The sequence below is a fragment of the Corvus brachyrhynchos genome, unplaced genomic scaffold (genome assembly GCF_000691975.1).
Source record: "Corvus brachyrhynchos isolate BGI_N302 unplaced genomic scaffold, ASM69197v1 scaffold90, whole genome shotgun sequence".
Classification (NCBI taxonomy): domain Eukaryota; kingdom Metazoa; phylum Chordata; class Aves; order Passeriformes; family Corvidae; genus Corvus; species Corvus brachyrhynchos.
The window spans coordinates 4,426,236-4,440,596 of record NW_008236932.1 but is presented as its reverse complement, the minus strand read 5'-3'; the positions used below and the strand labels follow the sequence as shown (position 1 = coordinate 4,440,596).

Sequence of the window (14,361 nt, the reverse complement as noted above, 5' to 3'; positions counted from 1 at the left end):
TCACAGATTCCCTAATGACACCCCTGGCTGGCCACTGACCATCCATGTTTTTCCTGAAGTAAATAAAAGGTCTTGGTCATATGACTGTCTGACCTTAAGCATTCAAAATGGAAACAGAAATAAAATAATAGGTGCCTTCAGCATGGTGAGAATGTGTTGTATTTTGGCCTCAGTCATCCATACACATTTGGGATGTAAGCAGATAACTTTCAGTATTGTATTTTCTGCTTAGAACAGTATGGTGAAAAGGACCTATCTCACATCCTGGGTTTAGTTTGATCTTAGTAGAACCTCTTTGCCTGGCTGTGTGCTAAGAAGTTATTCTGCATGATCTAGGGGCTATTCTCAATTACAGGTATTTTCCACATTTTCTGCACAGTAAGTTTTTATCGTGGTCCTTGTATTGCTTGAGCGTTCATTTGGGCTTCCATTCCCTTTTCTTATTTTTGTTTAGCAACAGGCAGGATCTGAAACTTTTGTTCACTTGACTGATATTAGCTCAGAGACATCACGTAAGTTCTGTTGGACCTGGCCATCTTAGGATTTTAGTCCTATGAAAAGTTACAGGAAGAAAAATTTTCCTCTAAGTGCAGAATCACAGGGTTAGATTAATGGTATTCACCGAGTGAGCACTGTGACCTTCTGCAAGCTTTTATTTCTATTGTTCAAGGTAGTTATTTTCTAAAAGTGGTCATCATGCCTTAAATATTTTACATATGTGTTTTACAAATAGTACCCAAGATAACTGGAAGAGATAAGGGGAGGGAAGAGATTCCTGTCCCATTTTTTTCCTTTTTTTTTTTTTTTTTTTGTGTGGTCTGCCGTGTTGTTTTCCTCTGTGGTCTTCAGTAAAGTGACTGTCTTTGATCAGTGTGGACAATCAGGCATAAAAAAATTAGCATTTTCTGAAAACAGGAACATAACCGTATAGTGGTGATCCAAATGTACCTGATACTTTACTTTTCATCTAGTCCAGTGGACTTTCTTGCATCACCAATGCTATAGTTTGAAAGCGTGATTGTCCAGTCCCTTCACCTAAGAACAGCTGCATCTTCACGAAAGAAATAGGCAAGAAAGGTGTCTATGATATAATGATCTTCTACAGCAGTTTTTTCGAAATATGTTTAAAGCTGACAGCAACTGGTTTTTGTAATGTCAAATTTTACTATCTATCCTCATGGGGTTAAGGCTGGAGAAAAGAAAAACCGCTGCTGATCTAGTAGGCTGGAGAAATGTCTCAAATGAAATAAAGTGAAATTAAATTAAGCAACTGGAGCCACACCATGAGACACACCATGAGATGTGTGGATGGGGTGCTGAGGGGTTGGAAGACCTATTGCTGGAATCAGCCGAGGTAAAGCTAAAGTGATGCTAAGGTGACTAGGTCCTGTTCCGCCCTTATGCAAAACCCAGTCTTTGTACTCACTTTGTTATTCCCGATACTACTCATTTACATATAAATTGGCTGCCACTCCCCGCCCCGTTTAAGAATGGGGGGGGGTGAAGCAACCAACATAAAAAAGGACAGGGAGCTACGTTGTGTGGGACTTCAGGATATCAAAGAGCCCCGTTGGCTGGATTCACGATCAGGGATCTCTCTCACTCTCTCTGTCTCTTTTCCCTTTCTTTCTCTTCCCCTCTCCTCGCTATCCTCTTCCTTCCTCTTTCTCATATTGCAAAGTTTATGAACACGGCCATTTGCTAACCATGTCCCTTCATGTGAGTAACTATTGTAAATTGTCCTTCAAATAAAATTGTTACTTATTCAAGGACCACCAGTGTTATTTTAGTGCATCTTGAGACAAATGTATTTTCGAATCTGAGTCACTTTCCTCCCCCTCTTGTGTTGGGAAGTCCTAAGGGACACCCATTAAGTGGGGAGGGAGAGCAGGGAAATAACCTCTTAGCTGTAAGCCAAGATAGGTTTGAGCAGTGCCAAGACGACAGCTGCCCGGGAAAGGCCAGAGCTTGACTGCTACCCTGTTTGAAGTTGTTATCTCCTCCTTCCCAGGACTATGGTTTACACGCTGTAAACTGCATTTAATAGGTTCTGCAGTAGTGACCCAAAATAACTGCTGTTGTATTTGATAAATATTTAAAGATGTGTCATATATAAATATTAATAATATATTTATTATTAAATAATAAATTATGCTTACTTATAAATACATATACATATAAGTAATATAATTTTATTTTGAAATTGTATTCTATATTCTGTATTACTAAATATAATATAGTCTATTAGCATGGTATATGCTTTTTCTTTTTTTTTTTTTTTCAACTTGTTTTGTTCCATACTCAGATGAGAGAGAAAAGAGAGATCTTACGCAGAAGGTGTCTGACTTACAGGGTGAGGAAGCTGTGGTTCTGCTGGAATCTGTCCTATCCAGATGTTCCTGAATGATATAGTGTAAGAAATAACACACCTCTCTCTGTGTTGCAGTTGTGTACAGCATGAGGCCAGAAGGAGACACAAAGATACGGGAGCACAGAATCAAATTTCAAAATCATCTCAACAGGTTGGAAACTTGGGCTGGAGATGGCAGGATGTGAGGTGTAAAATGTACGGTTGTGCTCTGTGGTAGGTGAGGAAAATGCTGATATTGCACGCTAGGTAGCCATTTTTTGCCTTTTTTTTTTTTTTTTAAGCAAAAAATTCTGTGCAATGGAAGGGAGTAGCTTTGCTCTATGGCCAAGGTGGATGGGACAGGAAACCATTTTCAGTAGGAGGAAAGGTCAGGGCTAGGCATGAGAACATGCTCATTAGCCAGTGTGATATGGGAACAGGTGTGCAGAGGGATGTCAGTGGCATGAAGAGGAAAACACTGTGGTGAAATGAAAACGCTTCTCAATTGGCACATCTTCAGCTTTGTCCTTGTCACAGTGTTGATATCTGCCCAGAAGTCATCCTGGTGCAGAAAAGCACTGGAAACCTCCTCCGTTTTGTTGAACAGCACACTGGCACGGTGTTTACACCTTATCTCGGCTACAGCAGGTACTTCCACGCAGCAATGGAAGAGAGAATAGATTCCATTCTCTCTAGAATGAGAGCCGAAATTAGGGTAAGATTAGCTTTTGGTATGCACTTGGTGTTGCAGTGTAACTTTTCTGTTTGTCTTCTCTCCTTAAACCTGAAGCCGCAGAGTGTAGTTTCTATACTTCTGGTATCTTTGCAGTCTAAGTACAGAGGGGAGAGGATGTATTTATGTTACATGTGTTCTTCCAAAGCTGTAGAGAAAACCCTCGTCACCCTGTGATAGTTTGCAAAATCTGCTGCAACACACCATAAGGAGCCAGCATATTTTAGCTGGTAACACTCCAAATGTCATAGCTTGGAATTTGCAAAATATTGCAGCATGGAAAAAAAATTAATGAACTATTCTCAAATGTAGAAGCTGGCACTTTTTTTTTTATCTGTGAGTTTTTGATCCTTGCTGTTGAGCCAGCTTTGCTCATGCCACAGAAGATGCCCAGCTACTCATGGAGTGGAATGTTTTCTGTTTTCCATCGTGTGGATTGTTCCCCTATGGCAGTCCATAGTCATACTGCATCATGCCACTCTACACTCTTAGGTTAAATATTTGCTCAGATTTTGTTGTAACTGAAAGAGTTTTATAGAGTCTTTTTTCATGTTTAATGAGGAAAGTGAGTACTTCCTGTTCAAAATTTAGATTTCATGCTGTCTTTTTTTAGCGCTGGTAGGGGGAAGAATAATGTCTGGTTTCTTTTTTTAAAACTTTCTTATCTGTAACTATAAAAACAAGGGTGTGCTTTTAAAAACCAAGCTCTTACAGTGCCAGTATTAATTTTTTTAAACCCAGGAGGCAAACATTTATTGTGTAACCAGTACATTAGAATTGAAACTGTTCTGTAAAGTGGTTGGCATAGTCTGTGCCAGATATGTGTATCCTAGCAATTTTACCAGACTTGATGAGTGCTGATGACTTAATTTCAAACCACTCAAGTTTAACATTTCCATCTCTGATTTCCAGAAGTACTATTACTATAACTATCGTGGAAATAAGCAGGTTAAAAAGAAGCATTGTGTTTTGTGTTTATAATGATTTATTATTAACTATCCACTGTCAGGTGGGTATTTTCCAAATCTTCTAGATTTCAAGTCACAAGTCTCATGTAAAGAGAATGTAGATTCTCTTTACAAGTTTAAAACTTGTACCCCCAAGCCAACAAAAAAAAAAAACCTCATGCAAATAACTTGTGTCCAAAGCCTGTTTCAATTAAATCTTGTTTCCTGCACACAGCTTCGCACACAGCTAAGAACCCCATAAATGACAAGTTTGGTCTGAACTGAATATTATGAATTAAACAAGCAATGTAGTATTCCACCCACTTTGTCTGACCTGCTGTTTGGCATCAGCCTAAAGATCAGGCACAGTGCCAAGTGTCTGCTGAACACGCAGTGTGATTTGGTTGAAATACTGGTGACAATGATTTTTTGGCTGGGCAGAGCTGGCTCAGATATTCTGTTTTTACAAATTTGTCTTGGTTTGAGGAACAGAAGTTACTTATTGTGGGGGTGAGTGAAGAAAGTCATAAAATTATGTATGCAATATGTATAAACACACAGAAAGTAGATTTTCTTTTCCCTTTGTCTCACCATAAACAGTCTAAGAGCTCATTCCTGTAAATATTAGACATTATGGTACTATACCGCAAAATACAGGTGAGTTAACCTCTTGGAAACAGAAGCACTTGGAGACTCCTGTGAGGAGGAAGGAGCTTTTTGCCTAAATTAATTAATGCTTGCAAGTTTCACTAGATAATTAAGTTATAAGCATTTTTTTCCTGTTTTTTTCCCCCCCAAATAGCCTACCCTTTGGTTAGATTTTTTTTCTCTTGTTCAATAATCTGTTCTGAAATAATGAGACTGATTTCAATATAGCAGTGTACAGGAGCCTTTCTTAGCAATCCATTCACACGAACAGAGGAAAAAAGGTGGTCTGTCAGAGGAAAAAAAATGTGTAAATTTGGATTTACCATTTCTTTTTGACCACAAGAGAATACATTATACTGAGCATTGCAAGTAAGTTATGTCTTGGAACAGCTCCACAATATAGTGGAGCACTACTGAAATACAGCAGCAGGCAATTTATATGGAAGTTGGTTGTTCACCCAGCCCTTTATTTGCAAGTCACATTCCGCACTTAAATTCAGCTCTCTTCAATATGCTGCATCTGCTTTAACACGCTGTGTTTGCTGTATGCATTTGAACAGTCTCAAAGAGGGTAAAAATTTGTTTTGGTCTAGCCAGGAGTCAAAGAAAAATAGCAGCTCAGATCCATATATCAAAGATATGCACAATTAACCTTTGCATTTTATGTTTGTGTGTGTGTGTGTGTGTGTGTGTTAACATTCAGTGCTTTTCTGTTGGATAGTTAACTCTGTAAAGCTAAGTGACCTCTTTCCAGTCAGACATCTCTAAAAACTGTGTCACCTCTGCTGACCTCCTAGTCCTAGATACTGATTAAATAGTTTGGCTGTGTTTGATTAGCTTAGTTTACACGCCATTTAACTGGTACAGTATTTACATGGGATAATACTGTGAAGATGGGGGAGGTAAAAACCTGGAATCACTTCAGCAGGCTCTATGAAACAAAGAGGTATGAATCCATCATGTATGCATGTATTTTAAAGTCTCAGTACTGGCCCTGTGGGGTCAATGATTTTTTTTTTTCCTGTGGAGGAGATGTCACTCCTTCAGTGAAAGGCATTGGTTTCCCATATTGCAGCAGTTCCCCTTGTGGCTCTGCTCTGATGTTGGTGCCCTGTCCACAGCTGTGAGATCCACGTGGGGCACGAGGAATATGCTTTTCAACAAAGTGAGAGCAAAGCAAATTGCTCCGTGTTTTACTTCATCACTGTTGATGCACTACCACTGTCCTAGTACAATGAAAAAGCAGAAAGTCTGAGTGAGCACATGTAGACATCAGCTGTTCAGTCTCTTTCCTTGTCTGCCTCCACCTGTGAATTTCGCTACTTGCCTACATTGTGCTATGTTGGAAGATAAGTTTTCTTGTTCCCTCTGGCATAGCTGGGGTAAATTTGTAATGTTAGGTTATGTCTCTTCTTTTCATCAAATGGCCTTTATTCCACAACTAATGGCCACTGGGCAATGATTTTCATTAATGTGTTCCAAGGGGTTTCCAGTCCTTTTTTTTTTTCTCACTTGAGTTGGGGTTTCTTTGTGTGTTGTCTGGGGTTTTTTTTTGTTTGTTTACTTTTTGGAGACTGTAGCTCTTCAGAAAAAAACAGGGTGACCAGTGTACCCATCCTTGTTCAGGAGGGACTTCTCAGTAGGATGGAGGAGCACCTGCATGTGGCTCTTGAGACTCCTGTGAGGAGGAAGGAGCTTTTTGCCGAAATGAAGCTCTGCCCTGACCCCCACAGATGTCATTGTCAAGGTTTGGGGACTGGGTTGGCAAGTCAGTAGGAAGGCTTTCAGGACACACAGGGTTGCCTTGATGGTACCACACAAATCTTTCCATATAATTAAGGCAGGCTTTGGTAGCCTTAATAGAGGGTGGTGGGCAATAGGTGAGAACATCCTGGCTGTGCAGAGGGACCAGGGCTTTTGTGTGGAGGAACCTTAAGTTCCTCTGGGGTGTTTGTGGGTTCTCAGATTTATACACTGCAGTTTGTAGATGTAGTAAGTTTCCTGTGGTCTTGCACTTTCTGTCCAGGGCTGGTATCCCAGGAAAGGTGTTTCTGGTACTGTATTGAGCAGAGGTCTGCAGTGCTGGCTGGTATAAAAGCCTCCTCACAGCCAACCAGCAACTGGGAGATTGGACCCAGGTCCTTGTCATGGTTTCACCCCAGCTAGCAGCCAACCCCCACACAGCCACTTGCTCACTCCCCCACCAGTGGGACTGGGGAGAGAATCGGAAGTATAGAAGCTGGAAAACTCATGGGTTGAGATAAAGGCAGTTTAATAGGGAAAAAATAGCCATGCACACAAGCAAAGAAAAACAAGGAATTATTTCACTGCTTCCCATGGCAGGCAGGTGTTCAGCCATCTCCAGGAGAGCAGGGCTCCATCATGTGTAACGCTTACTTGGATAGACAAATGCCATCACTCCAAATGCTCCCCCCTTCCTCTTTCTTCCCCACAGCTTTATGTAGTGAGCACGATGCCATATGGTCTGGATGGTCTGGAAATCCCTTTGGTCAGCTGGGGTCACCTGTCCCAGCTGTGTCTCCTCCCAGCCTCCCATGCAGCCCCGACTTCCTCACCAGTGTGGAAGTACAAACAGCAGAAAAGGCCTTGACTCTGTGTAAGCCCTGCTCAGCAAAACATTTTACCAGTGGGCAGGGTCAGCACAACAGACACGCACACCAACTTCAAGGAAGAAGTGTAATTTACTATAGTTCAACACAGCAAAGAATTACAAAAGAATAAGCTAAGCAATGCACTCAGTCATTACTACAAAAGATTGCCTATAGTGATGAAGAAAGATACATCACTGGTTACCCTAGTACTTTACCAACATCCAGATCCACACATCAGCTGGGGAGCCCTGGTCACAGTGACGGACTGGAGGGCCACTCCTGGTAACTGGGAGATCCTACACTGTGCGTCCACTCGTAAGCAAGGTCTCCATCTTTGCTGTAAGGGAGTCCGGCTTTTATATTGCGGAATAAACAAGCTTACATACCTTCTAGTGTGGAAACATCTGGTTTCATCCTCCTCTTGGGTTCTACCCAAAGCCTGGCCAGGGCTCAAGGAGGAACCAAGGGAATTGGCTTTGACCATATACCTCCAAACAAGGCCAGATGTCTGATTTCATGGCCTTGTCCAGCCTCTAAACACAGAAAGATAAATTGATTCTTATCACACTACATATTCCGCTAATGAGGGGATACAAATATCATAATGCTAATGATCATGCATATTTTACTAATGAGCAGATACAAATATCATGTAACCTTTGGTTGGAAGGTTCATCTAGAGGTCAGCTTTGGCTTGGGGCCTGTTGTTCAGGCATCAGTACTTCACAATGACAAAACTATATATTATCAACCCTGTGTTCAGCACAGATCCAGAAGACAGCCCCTTACCAGCCACTGTGAAGAAAATTAACTCTACCTGGCCAAAACCAGCACAGCCCCCATGACTTATGCCAGAGCCCTCTGTCAGAAAGGTCCTGCTCTTGCATCAGGAAGGTCTGCTGTTCCCATTGCATAATGCTATTGCAAGAATTAATGCCTTCTTCCCAAGGCATGAGGTATATTGTTGAAGTTTTATTGAAAGTCAAGTAAATTAAGTTATATAGGTCATTTTCATCTGCTTGATTCACCTTTCCTCTCTACTTAATGACCACTTTGAAAGACTCTCACAGCCGTCAGTGGTCTGGCAGTTTTCCCTCATGACTGTTGTTAAGTGTGATCCTTTCTGGTTCCATTTGTTTTAAATGCTGTACCACTTTTAATTATACTTTTCTTGTGCAAGATACTTCCTCAAAAATAATAGAAGTGTATCACTTTTGCTGAATGTATAATTATACTATAAGGAATTCAGAATTCATGAGGATGTCAAAGTAAAATTTCTGCTAATGTGACACGCTATTTGAGAAACAATGCCTTGATTTTGTTGTGTGGGATGTATTTTTTTTTCCTGGTTTTTGTCAGAGGACTGACAAAAGAAAGAGACATTACCATTTTTCACAGGGTTTGACCCATTAGATTGTTTGGTAGAAAGTATCTGAGTAGGCGACAAATTGAACTGCTTTTATGTTTCCAAGATGCTTAAGATAGAAAATAGAAAAGACAGCACCAGGTATACATGCTGCATATATAATAATATTACTGCCAAGGAAATTTAATTCAGTCTCCAGTGATGGGTTTGGGCAGATGTTTTGCATTCAGTTAGAGATAAGGTAATGCATGCAGTGCAGTCTCAAGTAAGTAGGAACAGAATGAAACTGATATTCTGTATTAGTGGTGTATTATTTATTGTATCTGATAGAAGTGTTGAGCAGACACCTGATACTCACACCATCTGCTTGGTATCAGGACAGTATGGAAATGCTGCCTGGACTTTTCTTATAGGAGTTGCCCAAGAAAAGCTTTTCTTTTGTAAACCACTCCTTTGCTCATGTTTTTCTGGATAATTTGCTTTCTCTGCTAAGGCTATAGTCCTGGCATTAAAAACCAAGGTTTGCATTTAGTAGTTGACTGCAGTGTGCCATCGTCCCTGTATTTTATATCAAGAGAGTGAAAAGCAGCAGTTATGATCAGCTCCTGTAAGAAGCCAGTATTTCTGTGCTCTGAGGGCAGGAAACTGCAGGAAGACAGTTTTCATAGACTCATAGAATCATAGAATATGTAGGTTGGAAGGGATCCTCAAGGATAATTGAGTCCAACTCCTGGCCCTGTGCAAGACACCTCAAGAGTCGCACCTTGTGCCTGAGCATTGTCCAAACACTTCTTGAACTCTGTCAGGCTGGTGGTGTGACCACTTCCCTGGGGAGCCTGTCCCAGTGCCCAACCACCCTCTGGGTGAAGAACCATTTTTCTAATATCCAACCTAAACCTCCCCTGACTCAGCTTCATGTTTTTTATTCGAGTCCTGTCACTGGTAACCACAGAGAAAAAATCAGTACTTGCCCCTCTGCTTTCTCTGATGGGGAAGTTGTAACTGCAGTGAGGTCTCCCCTCAGTCTCCTCTTCTCCAGGCTGAACAGACCAAGTGACCTCAGCCATCCCTTATATGGCTTCTCCTCCAAACCCTTCACCATCCTTGTGGCCCTTTTTTGGATGCTCTATATTACCTTTGTGTCTTTTCTGTGTTGTGGCACCCAGACCTGCCCCCAGCACTCGAGGTGAGGCCGCCCCAGTGCAGAGCAGAGCGGGACAATCCCCTCCCTTGCCTGGCTGGTGATGCTGTGCCTGATGCCCCCCAGGACACTGGTGGCCCTCCTGGCTGGCAGGGACACTGCTGACTCAAGTTTTGGGATAGTTCATTATAAGAATATACTGTGGAGGGGAAAAAACCTCAAGTTTTGAAAATCTGCTTTGCTCAAGAACTCTGAAGAGACAGGTGTGAGTAATATCCTCAGAAAAAGAATGAGAGAAGGATGAAAACAACTCAAAAAATACAAAGAAGTTTCCAGCCCTTCAGGTCAGAAATAATCTGATGGAAGTGCACTGGATAATTGGGTGATCACATGCCACAGTAGGGTTTGGGTGGGAGGATGAGGTGGGACTTTAAAACTTGAGTTTTCCTCAAAACCCTTGTGGCTCAGGACTGGTGCTTACTGTATTTTGGTATAAATCTCTCAAGGGAAAACCAAATATTGAGTCAGATTCTCCAGACAGGAGACTACAGTTCACTCTGAAATGGTTCCTTTTGCAATAGTGTGCCTTGGTTTTGTTCACTCTCCGTCCACCTGCCCCTGTGGTGTTAAGTGAGACACAGAAAGCCGTTCCCCACAGACAGGGTTAAAGCAATAGTATTTTCCTAGTAAGAGGAGAGAACAATATCCAACAGTGTCTTTTTAGGGCTGGTGTCTTAGTCAGTGATACCTTGAGGAGAAAGGGACTACAGCTAAACAGCAAAAATTAAAAATGGGCAATGCGAGGGCTACCTGGTGCTGCCTGATGCTTGCTAGGAAATGCAGCTTGATGTGTGTAGTGCAAGGTACAAGGAAGATCAAGGGAGTGCCCTCACTATGCATCACTCAGGATCTGGCATATGACTGTCAACTGGGAATGCCACTTGGCAGTGAGATCCATGGCAACAGCATGTGCTGTGAAGGTGCAGGGGCTGAAGAGAGCTGATGAAACTGAACCATGCTGGAAACCTTCGCATTACCTTCTACCAGTCCCTCTGGATGGACCTAGATGGCTCACATATTTCTGCATGCCTTTATGCCTAATGGTAAAACTACTAGAAATGTTGGGTCAGTCAGATGCTATGAGGAAGAATCAAGAAAATTACAGGCACATGTGAGCCTTAGTGAAACTGGCAGTGAGTATTTGGTTTAAACATCTGGGTTAAGAGTGTATTTCTTAATAGTAATTATTAAAGTCAGTCTTTAACTTTCTTTGGAAGCACTTGTTAAAAGCAGAGGCAGGTGACAGTGCTGCTTTGTTTCACTGAGAAGCTAAGTGCAGTGGTAACATTCCCACTTGTCTTCTTTACGGACATTTGTTTAAAGATATACCTGTGATTTGGAGTTTTTGGTAGCCTTTTGCTGACATTCATTTCTTAAATCAGCCTTTTCCTAATGTTAAATGCTGGTACCATAGACTTTGTACATTACTGGCTTCACAAATATTCCATAGGTAACAAAAGTGAACTGGTTGTTTGTAAAGCTTGAAGCTAATAAATACAGCCCCATCACTGGAGGGTGCTCAGTGATGGCTGTGGTTCAGATTTGCACCATGTTTGAGTGATAAGCATTTGCAGCCCACCCAGATGAGCAGTCAGTCTCACCAAGCACCACCTGCCTAGTGGCAAGGTAGTTTCTTAGGCTCTCAACCTGTTGCCACTGGATTGAGTGATCTCCATGCACTGGAGAGCAGTGCCACCATGGGTTTCTTCTGCATGTCTTGTATCTTCACATAGTTGACTCAAGTATCACTTCCAGTTACTGGCGCAGAACCAATCCTGCCTGCCAAATGGTGTATTTGTCCCAGAGGCTGCTCTCCATCCCCTTGCCCTGCACTGTCCATCTTGCCTAGTCTGTAGGACTGGACTCTGGATGAGAACAACCAGAAGCTTTACGTTAAAAAAAAAAAAAAAAATTAATGGCTATTTACCAAATACAGTGCTCTTAGCTATGAAATGTTTAACTTGCACAGCTGTGCTGCAGAGAGAGAAATTTTTTGACTGCCCTTTCCCTATCTATCATCTTCCAAAAGTGTACAGCCAAGAGATTTTAATTTCTTCCCTTTTTGTCTTTGGCAGATTTGTCCTTGTATTGCACAGCTAGTCTAAACAGAGGCCTTTTAAAATGCTGTGAGAGGCTTTTTTTTTGTTTGCATCTCTTTTAGAGGTATTCCTAAGTCCATTTGTTCCAGTCTGGCAGACAGCAAGTAAGCTAAATTTCTCCTCATATCCCTGAGCATTTTGCTTGCTGTAGCAACCACAGGAACGGATTTCTCTGTAGTGTGCTGTGGTGCAGCTTGAAATGAAACCTGGTTTCAGCAAAGGCGGACACACCTCCATCTCTGAGGGCCAAACTGAAGGAGCTACTTTATGTTTTTAACTGGTCTAAAAGCAGTTTCACATTGAAAGGGGGAACAGAGCTGTTCAATTTTATCTCATGCTGCTGTTGGGCCTTATGAAACTGCGGAGCTTGCCCTCAGACAATGTAATTTGGGTTGCTCAGACTTCTCAGATGTTCTGTGTTTTGTAAAGCCTTTGAGTGCTTTGATTCAGTGCCATTTTTTCTGTGGACATGGGCAATTGTAATTTGGCTACAAAGAGGGAGAGTTACAAAAGTGCTAGCATTCATGCCTCATCAGAAGCAACATTTCAGTACTTGCATTTCTGCTCTAGTGACATGGTTACATTTTAAAAGGCAGTTGCAGAAAGATCATCTTCTCCCTAGTGTACATGACACAAGGAGCAACACTTGTGTCTGTCCTACAAGACTTAAGTGTGTTCACCTGCTGTGTTTGGCAGAATTTCTTTTTCTGTTCCTGCAGGAAAGCGTGGGTCAGAAATTGCTTCCAGCCTTCTGTCTAGCCAGGGCAGGGGCATATTGAGCCTTCCAGGACAGTAAGTGAAATGTGCCCTTCCATTTGGCACACCAGCAAAGTCCCCACATAGGGGGCTGCTTTGCTAAGGGTTGGTTCACAGCATTGTCTTTGGCTTTGTACATGTCATAGGACTGTGGCTGGAGATGCCATCTTGCTCTGACTCTTCAATGTAGTCTCATACAGATGCTATTGAAACCTTAGACTGAATGGACAGCATCAGAAGAGTTTGGAGGCTGAGCATAGCAGGGACTTTTTTCAGTGGTAATACTCAGTCAGCACTCCTGTCTTTCTCTTTGGTGCCAACGTGCACCTTTTACTTGCAATTGGGCAGGTGGAAGTGTGTGTGTGAACTTATGACAGGAACTCTTGTTCAGATCTGGAGGATTCTGTTTTCCCCTGCCTGTATGTAGCACAGTGCCTGCTGAGATGCCTGCAGGTAAAGGTGAAATGCTGTCAGTGCAAAACAAGGTGAAATTCAGCTCAAGGCTTAGATGTGGTGTAAGTCAAGGGGTAATTGTCTCTCTGGCTGCTTTCTGAGGTTGCTCCAGCATTGACAATTCGCAGCAGTATTAGAGGACGCCTTGCCTTGGCAAATCCAGAAGTGCTACTATCTACAGAGATATGACAACATCACTGCTGAGTTTGGTGGCAGTAATTTTCACTGCTGCCCCCCCAACTGTATCTCACTGGTAACACTTTGCAACTGGAAGGAACCAGCCTTGTTTTCAGACACCTCAAGAGTGGTGCAAAGCATCAACACAAGAATTCACAGTATAGATTTTTCTGTTTTGGACTCATACTAGTAAATAATCAGGAGCTTTGACTGAAGGAACTCTTTCTGAGAGGAGATGAAGCTGTCTAAGTGCTTTGCCAATGAAATCCGATTGGAAAAATGTCAGCAGTAATTAAAGAAAACTGGTCAGGGCAGTTCAATACACTTGCATCCTGTATAAATGTCAGCATGTTCTTTTTCACCCTTTCTCCTTTTTATTTTGGGTTCTAACTTCTAAATAAGACCCTGTGTCATTCCTCACTATAATTCCAAAATAGCTCTTCTAGGTTCTGTTTTACTTCTTCAAACAAGACATGTCCAGATGTCTGCTGTGTGTAAGAGATCTGACTGGCTTTAAATGCAAATATACTCCATGACACAGTCGAATGAATGGGTATCTAATCTGTGCATGTCCTTGCAGAAAACGTTGTCAAAAATTAGATTAATAATTAGTATGTTTGAAAGCACTGTGTTACCCAGAGTGTGGTCCTCAGCTATTCTTGGCAGGTTTTTCAGTGTTTGTCTTTAATTATAGGTTATTCATATCTAGAAAGAGTTAGAAGAAGTTAGATATTGATATCAACATCTCTGGCATGCCTATACGGTATGACAGTTCAGCTTGTATTTGTAGGATAAAGGTGTGTTGGGGTTTTTCCCTTTTTTTGAATGAGGAAAGCCTGTATGTTTTCTACTAACTCTAGTGAAAGGCTGGACTAAATGCAACCACAAGAAAGAATTAGTTGGAAACACTGTCAGGTTGATATAGTAAAACACCTGTTTTCTTTGAAACCTACTGTATTTTAAGAAATATTTTGTTTGATTGTCTGTTATTTAATTGGCATGGAGAGGAGAGGAGAGGA

General features: G+C 41.7%; 1 protein-coding gene across 1 annotated transcript in view; it reads left to right on the top strand.

Annotated features, from left to right (window-relative positions):
• Positions 1–2,330: 2,330 nt before the first annotated feature.
• KIAA1958 (KIAA1958 ortholog) overlaps positions 2,331–14,361 on the top strand; it is a 47,826-nt gene continuing 35,795 nt past the window's right edge. Inside the window, exons 1-2 of the mRNA XM_017728276.1 lie at positions 2,331–2,353; positions 2,447–2,522. The gene's annotated coding sequence lies outside the window, so the exon portion shown is untranslated. The remainder of the gene's footprint in view (positions 2,354–2,446; positions 2,523–14,361) is intronic.